This window comes from Arachis hypogaea, chromosome 6, assembly GCF_003086295.3.
Source record: "Arachis hypogaea cultivar Tifrunner chromosome 6, arahy.Tifrunner.gnm2.J5K5, whole genome shotgun sequence".
NCBI classification, from domain to species: domain Eukaryota; kingdom Viridiplantae; phylum Streptophyta; class Magnoliopsida; order Fabales; family Fabaceae; genus Arachis; species Arachis hypogaea.
The window spans coordinates 14,427,766-14,437,467 of record NC_092041.1 but is presented as its reverse complement, the minus strand read 5'-3'; the positions used below and the strand labels follow the sequence as shown (position 1 = coordinate 14,437,467).

Sequence of the window (9,702 nt, the reverse complement as noted above, 5' to 3'; positions counted from 1 at the left end):
TTTAGAAGCTATACTTACAACGGGAATTTATTCTGATTTTTAGATCACGCAAAAGTTCTCTCTTCAAAATCAGGTCGCCTATCCGGTACCCATGTCCAATTCGCTAGTGGGCTGGGTCGGAACAGTTACGTAATTAGATGCACGTGTAAAACTACTTTATACTAATAGTGTATTAAAATTAAATTATTATTATTATTATTGAATATATAGTTTTTTCTTTGTGTTGGTCTTTATAGTCAATGTTGAATTCATGAAATCCGTACAATAGCAGGAACACCAAATACATGTATGTATGCATGCATGCATGTATTAGGACTTAATTAATGATGCTCATTGGTTCCATAGGCAGGTGATGAATTTGATTTTCTCTCATGCTCAACTAACAATCCTAACTACCAATAATACAGAGAATATAATCCCTCCACAAACAACTAGAAATAGGGAAGACATTCCCACAGTTTTTCTTATGTCACATACAAACACATATATATACAGTTTAATACCCTCTTAGCTTTTTCTAACTGTTCAATCTCATCATCACCAATTGGGGGCAAGACAGTAAAATCACCCCAGCCAAGACATTATCTACTATGCGGAATTAAGTTAAAAAAAATATTATTTACATCTTGGTGTTTCTAAGTTCTAACCTCTCATTTAATGTCCTTTTGTAGCACTAGCTACCTGGTAGAACCTCAATTTTTCTCATCACTTTGCTTAATGTTTGGTCATTATTAGGTAGGTTGCAGGTAGGGGTGGCAAAACGGGCCGAACCCGCCGGGTCAAACCGCCAAACCCGCCAAAAACGGCGGATCGGGACGAGATTTTGAACCCGCCAAATTTTAGAAACCCGCCAAAACCGCGGGCCAAGGCGGGGCGGGGCGGGCTGGCCCGGCGGGTTGAGATATTATTTTTTAAAGGGTAATTTCGTAATTTTGCCACTGATATATAAATAGAAAAAGTTTCCTTCCCCTCCTTCCCAGCACAAACAGCCGGCCCTAACTCTCTTCCCTAACCCTAACGGCGCCTAACCCTTCCTTCAATCTTCATCTCTTACTCTCCGTCTCTCCCTTCCCTGACCCTGACTCCCTAAGACGCTGAAACCTCATACCGACGGACCCTCAGACCGACGGACCTTGACCCTTCCTTCAATCTTCATCCTTCAACAACTCAGCTCCCTCGTCTGTCCTCACTCCTCGGCTTCGCAGTTCGTGGCGGCACGCTCCAGTTCGTGGCGGTTCGTGGTTCGCCGGTTGCTGTTTCATCTCGCCGGTTCGCGATTCGTGGCGGCACGCTCCAGTTCCGGCAGATTCCGGCGGCGCTGCTCTCTCCTCCCCTGCCTCTCGGTTCGTGGTTCGTGGTTCATCTCGCCGGTTCGCGGTTCGTGGCGGCGCGCTCCAGTTCCGGTAGATTCCAGCGGCGCTGCTCTCTCCTCCCCTGCCTCTCGACGGCTCTGAGCCAGTAAGTAAATATTTTTATTTTTTTAATAAGGAACTGTGAATCTGTGATTTTGGTTGTGGACACTGGACAGCTTCTTTGATGCTGTTGAAAATTAATGTGGATTTGTTTATGAAATTTGGTTTACTGGTATTTGTTTTTAAAATTTGTTTATGAATTTTGAGAGTAGGCAGGAAGGATTTTGAAGTTTGTTTTACTGGTACTTGTTATGCAGGCAGGAAGCATTGATGAATTTATAAATTACTGTGAATTTGTTTATGAAATTTGTTTTACTGGTATTTGTTTATGAATTTTGAGAGTAGGCAGTAAGGATTATGAAGTTTGTTTTACTGGTACTTGTTATGCAGGCAGGAAGCATTGATGGATTTGTTTTACTAATTTAATATTTATAAGTATTTATATCTTGTTCTAAATTTGGGTATTCTTCTAATTGCAGGTGATGGCGAAGGTGAAGATGTGAATCCTCAAGGTGTTAGGAGAGGCGGTGTTTCAACTTCTGGATCAGACTCAAATTTTGTTGATTTAGAAGTTGATAATTAATTTATGTGTGTTGATGTAAGAATTTTTTTGGGTGTCTTGTTGATTTATGAATTATGTTGTGTTTTGTTTTAACTTTTAATTATGGTAGAATTTATGTGTGGATTATGATTTATGTGTTTGTTTTGTTATTATTATGCACTTATGTTTAAGATTTTGAGACTTATTATTTGTTATGTGATGTCCTATTTTTATTATTGTTAATTTCAATCAAAAAAATTATTATGGTTGATTATAATTTTTTAATCGATTAATAATTAATTAAAGATATTATTCTATATATTAAAAAACAAATTTGATGGAATAATTTTATTATAAAATAAAAATTTGGTAAATTGAATTTTATCATAAAAAAATTTAGGTAAAAAAAAAAGGCGGGCCAGCCCGCCAATCCGCCCTTTGGCGGGGCGGGCTAGCAAGTTGAGCCCATATTAGTTTGGCGGGGCGGGCCAGCCCGCCCCATATTTAGGCGGGCTTTGGCGAGGCGGGGCGGGGCGGGGCGGGCCAGCCCGCTTTGCCACCCCTAGTTGCAGGCGTTGATTGGAACAAGGATTCTGTGGTAGTGATAGCGGTACTATTTCTCAAGGTTCGCTTCTAAAGTTTTTAACCTACTCAAGACCCCCCTCTTGTGTAGTGCATCTCATTTCACCATCTATGTATCAATCATCCTACTTGTCATCATTTTCCTATTTAATTTTAATTGCAAAATATTTGAATAACTCAATTTCTTTCATATATGTATATACTCACATTCCTAATATTATTGGATGAGATATAAATGTAATTAAAAAAAATACACCCAATTCAATGATATCGTAAGATGAATTAGTCCAAGCGACCAGATATATATAACTGTTCATTTTAATTACTATATTCCCTTAACAAATGTAGATGATTGAGAAGATGTAGAATGGGTACCAAGTTGCTGATCCTGATCTCCCAAGAATCACAACTGAATGTTGTTTTAGAGGGAAAAGCCATCAGTTGACGGTTAACCTTGTCCGTTTGATATTTTTCATCTCATCATCATCCCTACGCATGTGTGATACTACTTTTTCCTTTTCTTCCATTGATTCCATTAGGTGGTCTTAAAAAGAAGAACAATAATAACACGATGCCACCAATTAGAAAACGAATGTCATGATGTTACATTTTGTAGCATGTAGTTAGGTATCTCCATGTGTTGAAGATTCCCATTTGAGGGGTCTCAAGACGAAACGTGTCGCATTATGGACCATCATCTAGCTGACTTTCATGGTATTTTGGCGGCTGAATTTTCAGGGATACAATTTTTTCATTTTTTTTCATCTTTAGTGATATTTAAGGCTTCATCTTTAGTAATATTTAAAGCTTGAAACTTAAATTTCAAGTGTTTTTATATTTTTGGCTGTTATTACACAAAATTTAGAAGCAATTATACTGCATATTACACATATTTAATAAGATAAAATAAAAATAATTCAGAATTTTCAGGTTTGTAAAATAATTACAAATTCATCACAAAATGACTCATATAAATACCAAAAATAAGCACAAACATACTCTATTAATCTTAATCCTTACCTCTTATTTAATTTCAGTTCTTAGACCTTTTACACACTAAAAAACGTGCACACAAAAGCAGGCTGGTGGTGGTGCAATTTTGTTTTTAACCGAAAAGTGTCACAAAAACGTCCAAATTCAACCACTTTGAGTTCGAATTTCTCTAGCTCTTTAAGCGTATTTCATAGGGAATTCAAGAGAGATTTTTTAGATATAGAAGAGAGCAAGAATTCACCATGATCACTGTTGAAAAAATAGAAGAAGATAGAGAAGAAACAAGAGCTCACCTTGTTAATTTTTCGGTAAAAACGCGAGAATTAGTGAAAATGTGTAAGAAACTGTATTTGTATGGTTTAGATTCTTGAAGAAAACGTGAAGAAAAATTGAAGAACAGTTAGAATAAGGGCTGGGATGTGGAGGAGAAGTGCAGAATTTACTTTCTCTTTCTCATTCTAAAACACGGTAAAAAAGGTAATAAAATGCATAAACTGTTTGTGAATTTTGTGGCCAATGCTTCCTTAAATAAAAAATCAAAGTCTTGCTAAATTTATGATGATAAAAGAGGCTGAAATTTTCGTGCTCATTGGCTAGGCTTTAATGAAAAAGGGGCGTGAAAACAAGAAAGTTTGGTCAGCACTTGCGTGTTGGGCTTATCCACAATTAACCGCAGTTTGATACTCATGGTTAAAAACACAACAGAGAGTGGTGAGAAACTGAGATAATATCGGCCCATAGGCTAAAAGAGAAGGATGAGTTATTTGGGTGGCAAGTAAGAGAATTCGGGGTCTCTGGGAATCGTTTGCGTAATACTAGACAGAAATTGAGTTCGAGATGACTTTTACTGTATAGTAGAATAATTAATAGATAAGATTTTCTTTAACGAAATAAATTATGAATAAATGGCTAATATTAATCTTGGGACACAATTACTAAAATAAAAATTATTCTTACTATTGATTTCAAATTTTTTTATTATTAACTTTTTTTTAACACACGTAAAATCGTCACTAAAAATAAATTTTTGACTCAAAAAGTTTCTAACGAGAAAAATAAACCAACGGTAAATTAAATACATTTTTGCTTCATAACATGAATACGTATGCCTACATGGTCGTGGTAAACGAAAATGGCAAGTCTCTTCGATTTTAAGTATGCTTCTTCCTCTGCAAGTTAACTCTTCACTTCAAATTCTTTTTGTCTTTTTCGAATACTACTTATATATATACCCCCCAACCATTTTCTCCGTTTACCTATTTCTCCTTCATTTCTAAACATATTTAATTGTGAATTCTCTTATGTAAGTGTTTAGAGAAAAATGTATATTTTAAGTTGTAGGTTTTGTTTTCTTGATTCTTCTACATATTGAAATATTGATTACATTATTTTCTTTCTTTTTCTAGTTTATTTATTTATTATCATTATTGAGAGTTTTCTCTTCTTTAGACACGCGTTATGTTACCAAAATTAAAAGTGATTTTTTTCTGATGGATAAAGTTAGAATTTGTGATTGGCCCCTTGACCTGTGTGCAATTCGTTAAAGTCGTTCGCTACTGGAGTATGCCAAATGAGTTAAGTCTTAAAATAGTCCTTGAATTTATATTCTGTTAGGAATAAGAAGTATGAGAACAATTCAATCAATTATGTATCAAATAATTTGTTATTGTTATTATATTAAAATGTTAATATAATAAGACTCTTAATTAAATTTAGAAATTTATTATTGTGATAGTGATCATAATATTAAAAGATAAATTTTTTTATAATTTAATCTAAATTATTCTTGGTCATAGGATTATTAAAAAGGACATTAATAATCCGAAAAGATAAATATATATATATATAATGGTCTTCATTAGATGAAGATTAATAGATCTATTTATTAAATTATATATATTGATAGTGCATATAGAGATATGACAATTAAACTGACTCACTTTGAGAATTCCTAATGGTTATAATTACCGTATATTTGTCAATAGGATATTCTCAAGATGAACATAGTGATAGAGTTTCCTTTGACCTGCGACTTTCATAGTAATTAACAATATATTTGTTATACTTTGATTCCGGACACCTAATACCCTAGGGTGCTAGTTGAATGGATATTGGGTATAATTTAAATACTTATAGAATTAATGATTAGTCAATAAGGAATCCGTCAACTCTCGGTAAAGAGTTTGAACTCTATGATTATAATGACTTAGATGAATAAAACCTTGGCCAAGGGAATTGAATCAATGAAGAAATGAGTTTCTTAGGTCATTCACAGTTCATTATAATAATTGTAACAAGTTAGAGTTTGACAATTAAACCATACTCTAAGGGTTAACCAAGAGATGGAAAGATGGAAGGAATTATACTTTGTTCTTCTAAGGTTCTTAGTAAAAATATATTACTTCATACTATCGGGTCGTTGAGCAGTATTGCTAGACGCCAACCTTGATTAGTAAATTTAGTATAACTAATTTACTACATACCCGCTTAGTATTGAACCTATGGGATTACACACTAACGAGTATTCTAACATTTGCTATAGAATTATTTAATTATTAATTTGATTTGATCAAATAAATAATTATATTAATTCAAAATGGAATATTATTATATTCTTTGCTAGCACGAAGAATATAATAATAATATGATAATTGAAAATATTAAATGAGATTTGAGAATAATTAGTTATTCTATTTCTAAATTTGGATGAGATTCTAACTGATTATATTTCAAATTGAGTTATGATATGATTTATAAATTTAAAATATTTAAATTTAGAATTTCAAGATATGATTTAAATTTGAATCGAGATTCAAATTTAAAATTAGTAACAAATCTCATACTATATATATATATATATATATATATATATATATATATATATATATATATATATATATATATATGCCAAGAGTAGAGGAACAATGAGAAGAAGATGAGAATAAACACGAATTTTATTCCTTTACCTCTATACACATAAACGTATGTAAGCCTGATTCTTAGAGAAGAATTTTATGGCGTGCAAAGAATTGTAAGAAGTTTCTCAATTTAGAGCAGATGTCTATTGGTCAAGGAATTGACAATAAATATTAGTCTCGAATACGCACACTACTACACTTTAGATCTCTAGTAACATTTATCTCTTAACATTTGTTAAAATGTTAGCATTGAAAATAAAATTATATTTAAGATAACATTTACAATAAAATGTTAGTAAATATAGTTAATTTTCTTAAAAAGTTTAAAGAAATGTTACCTATTCTTATTCCTAAACACAAAAGGGTTGATAGTCTCCCAAAAACCCTCTCACGAACCATTGCATTTTTCTTGCTCAGAGCTTTCAATCTTGCTCACAATCATTGTTTCCTTTGAAATCAAGAAAAAAAAATTCTCCAAAACAATCTCTTACTCTCTCTCTTTTTCTGGATCGTGATTTGTTCTCCTTGGAACCTTTCTCAATCTCAATCTAATTCTAGAGTTTGATTATTCTCAATTCTGATTATTTCAGTTTTGTTTCATGTTTGTTCCGAATTCTTTTTAATTTTGTTCCCAAAAATTATGTGCAGAAGAAGAGTTGCATTATTCTAATCTGATCGTAGTGTGCGTGAGTGATTGAATCGGAATTGCGATGAGAAGGAAAAATTTCAAGAGCAAGCCCACCGGTCGCCACCAGTTCTCCACGCCGGAAGATCTCCGTAAGCATTGCATGTTCTCACTCTCACTTTCACTCTCAGTGCTCTGAATCTCTCAATCTTGCTCTGTCTCCATCTAAATCTCTGAGCACTTTGAATCTTTGGATCTCATTCTGCCTCCTCAGTTGCTTTCTACTTGTAAGTTAAATTTCCATTGTCTTCTTTCTTGTTATCTTCAATTTGGGAGTTTAGGTCTTTAGATCATGTTTTTTTTAATTAATGCTGATTTTATATTAAATTCTTCAAGTCTTGTAAACCATGCATGCTTGAGATTAATGATTATGAATGTTAGGTCTTCTCTCTTAGGATTGAGCTATTTTGGCCAATAAAATAATCAGAGGTGGTTGCTCTTCCACACCTTGAGGCTGAGGTTGAAGAATCTACCATCAAGACTTCCAATCCTTTTATCCTCTGGCAGGTAATTCCATTATTTCTTTCTCTCTCGTTTTTCTTTTTCAATTGTTTTTGTTTATCTTCATGAGAGTGGACGAGAGACTCAGAATTAAGATAAAGAAAAACTAAGTAAACAAGTTGTGTAGTTACCCTTGCAATTTGAAATTTTGTAGTTTCCTTTGCTGAATTCGGTGGATGCTCTCTGGACACTCATCATGGATTTATTGTTGAATATGGGATCCACAGGGATAGAGAACATGGTAGGTTTTGAAGCTCGGTATTCTCGTGAGTTTCTTATTGCCTAAGGCTTGGAATCTGCAACATTTTTTTTTGTTCAAAGATGAGTTATATGTATGTTGTTTCCAGCAATTCTACTTAGAGTTTAATAATAACTTACTTTACAATACTCTTTATGGTATTTACTTTAATGTTAAGAGCTCCGATGATTCTATGAAATGCAGAGATGCCAGTTAGATGTCTCGAGTTTAGTAGGATATCTTTTCTTCGTCCTGATCGACTGAATTTCAGTTATTGTCCAATTTATGTTGATTTTTAAAATTGTTTCACTCTAACAAAAGATTGGCTCTTGTTGCCTTATATTTACTGTTCAATGCGGTTAGATATTTTCCTCTTGCTGATTTAATAGTATACTCAATCTATTTCCTTCTTTTATTGTGTACCTGTATTCTTACATATGTTCTCTATCATACAAATGTGTCATTTGCTTTGATTTCTTTCACACCAGACTTCTGTCTCCCCTCTCAACCCTGTAGCTTTATTAGCCTTTTGTTGAAGTCTTAAGAGCAGGCTTCCATGTAGATGACTCAGAAGTTACCTTGAATATTTGCTTGGGTAAAGAATTTTCCGGTGGAGAACTGTTCTTCCGGGGTGCTCGATGTGATGCACATGTGAATTCAGATTCCCAACTAGAGGTATGTCAACATCTTTACTGTATTTTGGACTCAATACCATGTATTTTATCTATATATTCTTCAGCATGTATAAATACATTCTTAAAGTTAAACTGAGAAATTAGTAACATTGATGATTCATATTATTTGAATAAAAATGCTGGATGTTACATATTCCCCTGACTCTCTGCTCTTGCTAATAGCTGAATAAGAGGTTCTCCTTTTCCACGTCATGTTATCTGTTAAAATACAGATTCTTTCCGAAGTTTAGACTAAAAATTATGTATATGTTTTTTTGTTCGTATAGAAGCTTAATACGGAGATTCTAATTAGTCATGTAAGCTGAGACCTGAGACAATCCAAATTGTTCTCTTATTTGTCATGTAACCACAACTTGTTTACTAAAAGAAGTTCTCTTATTGAATTTCATGCTTCTTAATCTTTCAGCCATGAGTATTAACTGTCATTTGGATAATTGATGCAGTAGTATAGGCACCTAGTGCTTTAATTTAGTCATGTGTTAACAAAACATGTATTTAAATTTCGACAAGAGCAGAAAAAAACGCATTCTTCAAGTAAAATTTATTAATTGAAGTTTAACATGTAAAAGTCAATTAATTTTGTAGAGATCATGTTGACAACAATATAGACACCTCACAATAATTATTGCACCTATAATATTGCAATCCACAAAAATAACTTGCAAATTTGAAGTTTGAAATTCAGAGACTTTTATATAAAAAAGCATGTAGAACATAGGAGTTTGTTTTGCCAAAATCTGTTTCCCATAGAAAACATGCATATGGCCATGTTGCAATATAATGAGTTGACAAGGTTGGGTGACCAATTATCTCTACACTTGGCCTGTTTAATTTTTATTCATTGGGTTATTAATTTGCATTTTCTGATGAAGAAAAGTTGTCTTTCTTTTCATTTTTCATGTTCTGTATACATATTAGGATAATCATTGCTTCTAGTTAGAATGCTTCTTTGAAAAAGATCTTGCCAACCTATCCTTACATTTGCATTTATGTGTTTTGTGGCTGGTTTAACTAACTTGGCCAGAACATACTTCAGAATTGTTGATTTGTTAGTAGCATTATATCATGATTAAGTGACGCTTTGACAAGTCCATTTCTCTGTATAGACTTGTGTTTGCATTATTGGCTAAGCCGAAC

General features: G+C 33.3%; 2 long non-coding RNA genes across 6 annotated transcripts; both read left to right on the top strand.

Annotated features, from left to right (window-relative positions):
* The first annotated feature begins 612 nt into the window (after window positions 1-612).
* Window positions 613-3,219, top strand: LOC112698107 (uncharacterized). The gene is made up of 3 exons (XR_011861951.1): window positions 613-746; window positions 2,526-2,578; window positions 2,884-3,219. It is a non-coding gene; the product is annotated as an uncharacterized lncRNA (long non-coding RNA).
* Window positions 3,220-6,771: 3,552 nt separating this feature from the next.
* On the top strand, window positions 6,772-8,948 carry LOC112696191 (uncharacterized). 5 transcript variants are annotated; one of them, XR_011862208.1, is made up of 6 exons: window positions 6,772-7,005; window positions 7,095-7,358; window positions 7,513-7,638; window positions 7,787-7,873; window positions 8,409-8,545; window positions 8,832-8,948. It is a non-coding gene; the product is annotated as an uncharacterized lncRNA (long non-coding RNA). The 5 variants fall into 5 exon arrangements; XR_011862207.1 differs by lacking the exon at window positions 8,832-8,948 and having other exon boundaries at window positions 8,433-8,698; XR_011862206.1 differs by lacking the exon at window positions 8,832-8,948 and having other exon boundaries at window positions 8,409-8,698.
* Window positions 8,949-9,702: the final 754 nt, after the last annotated feature.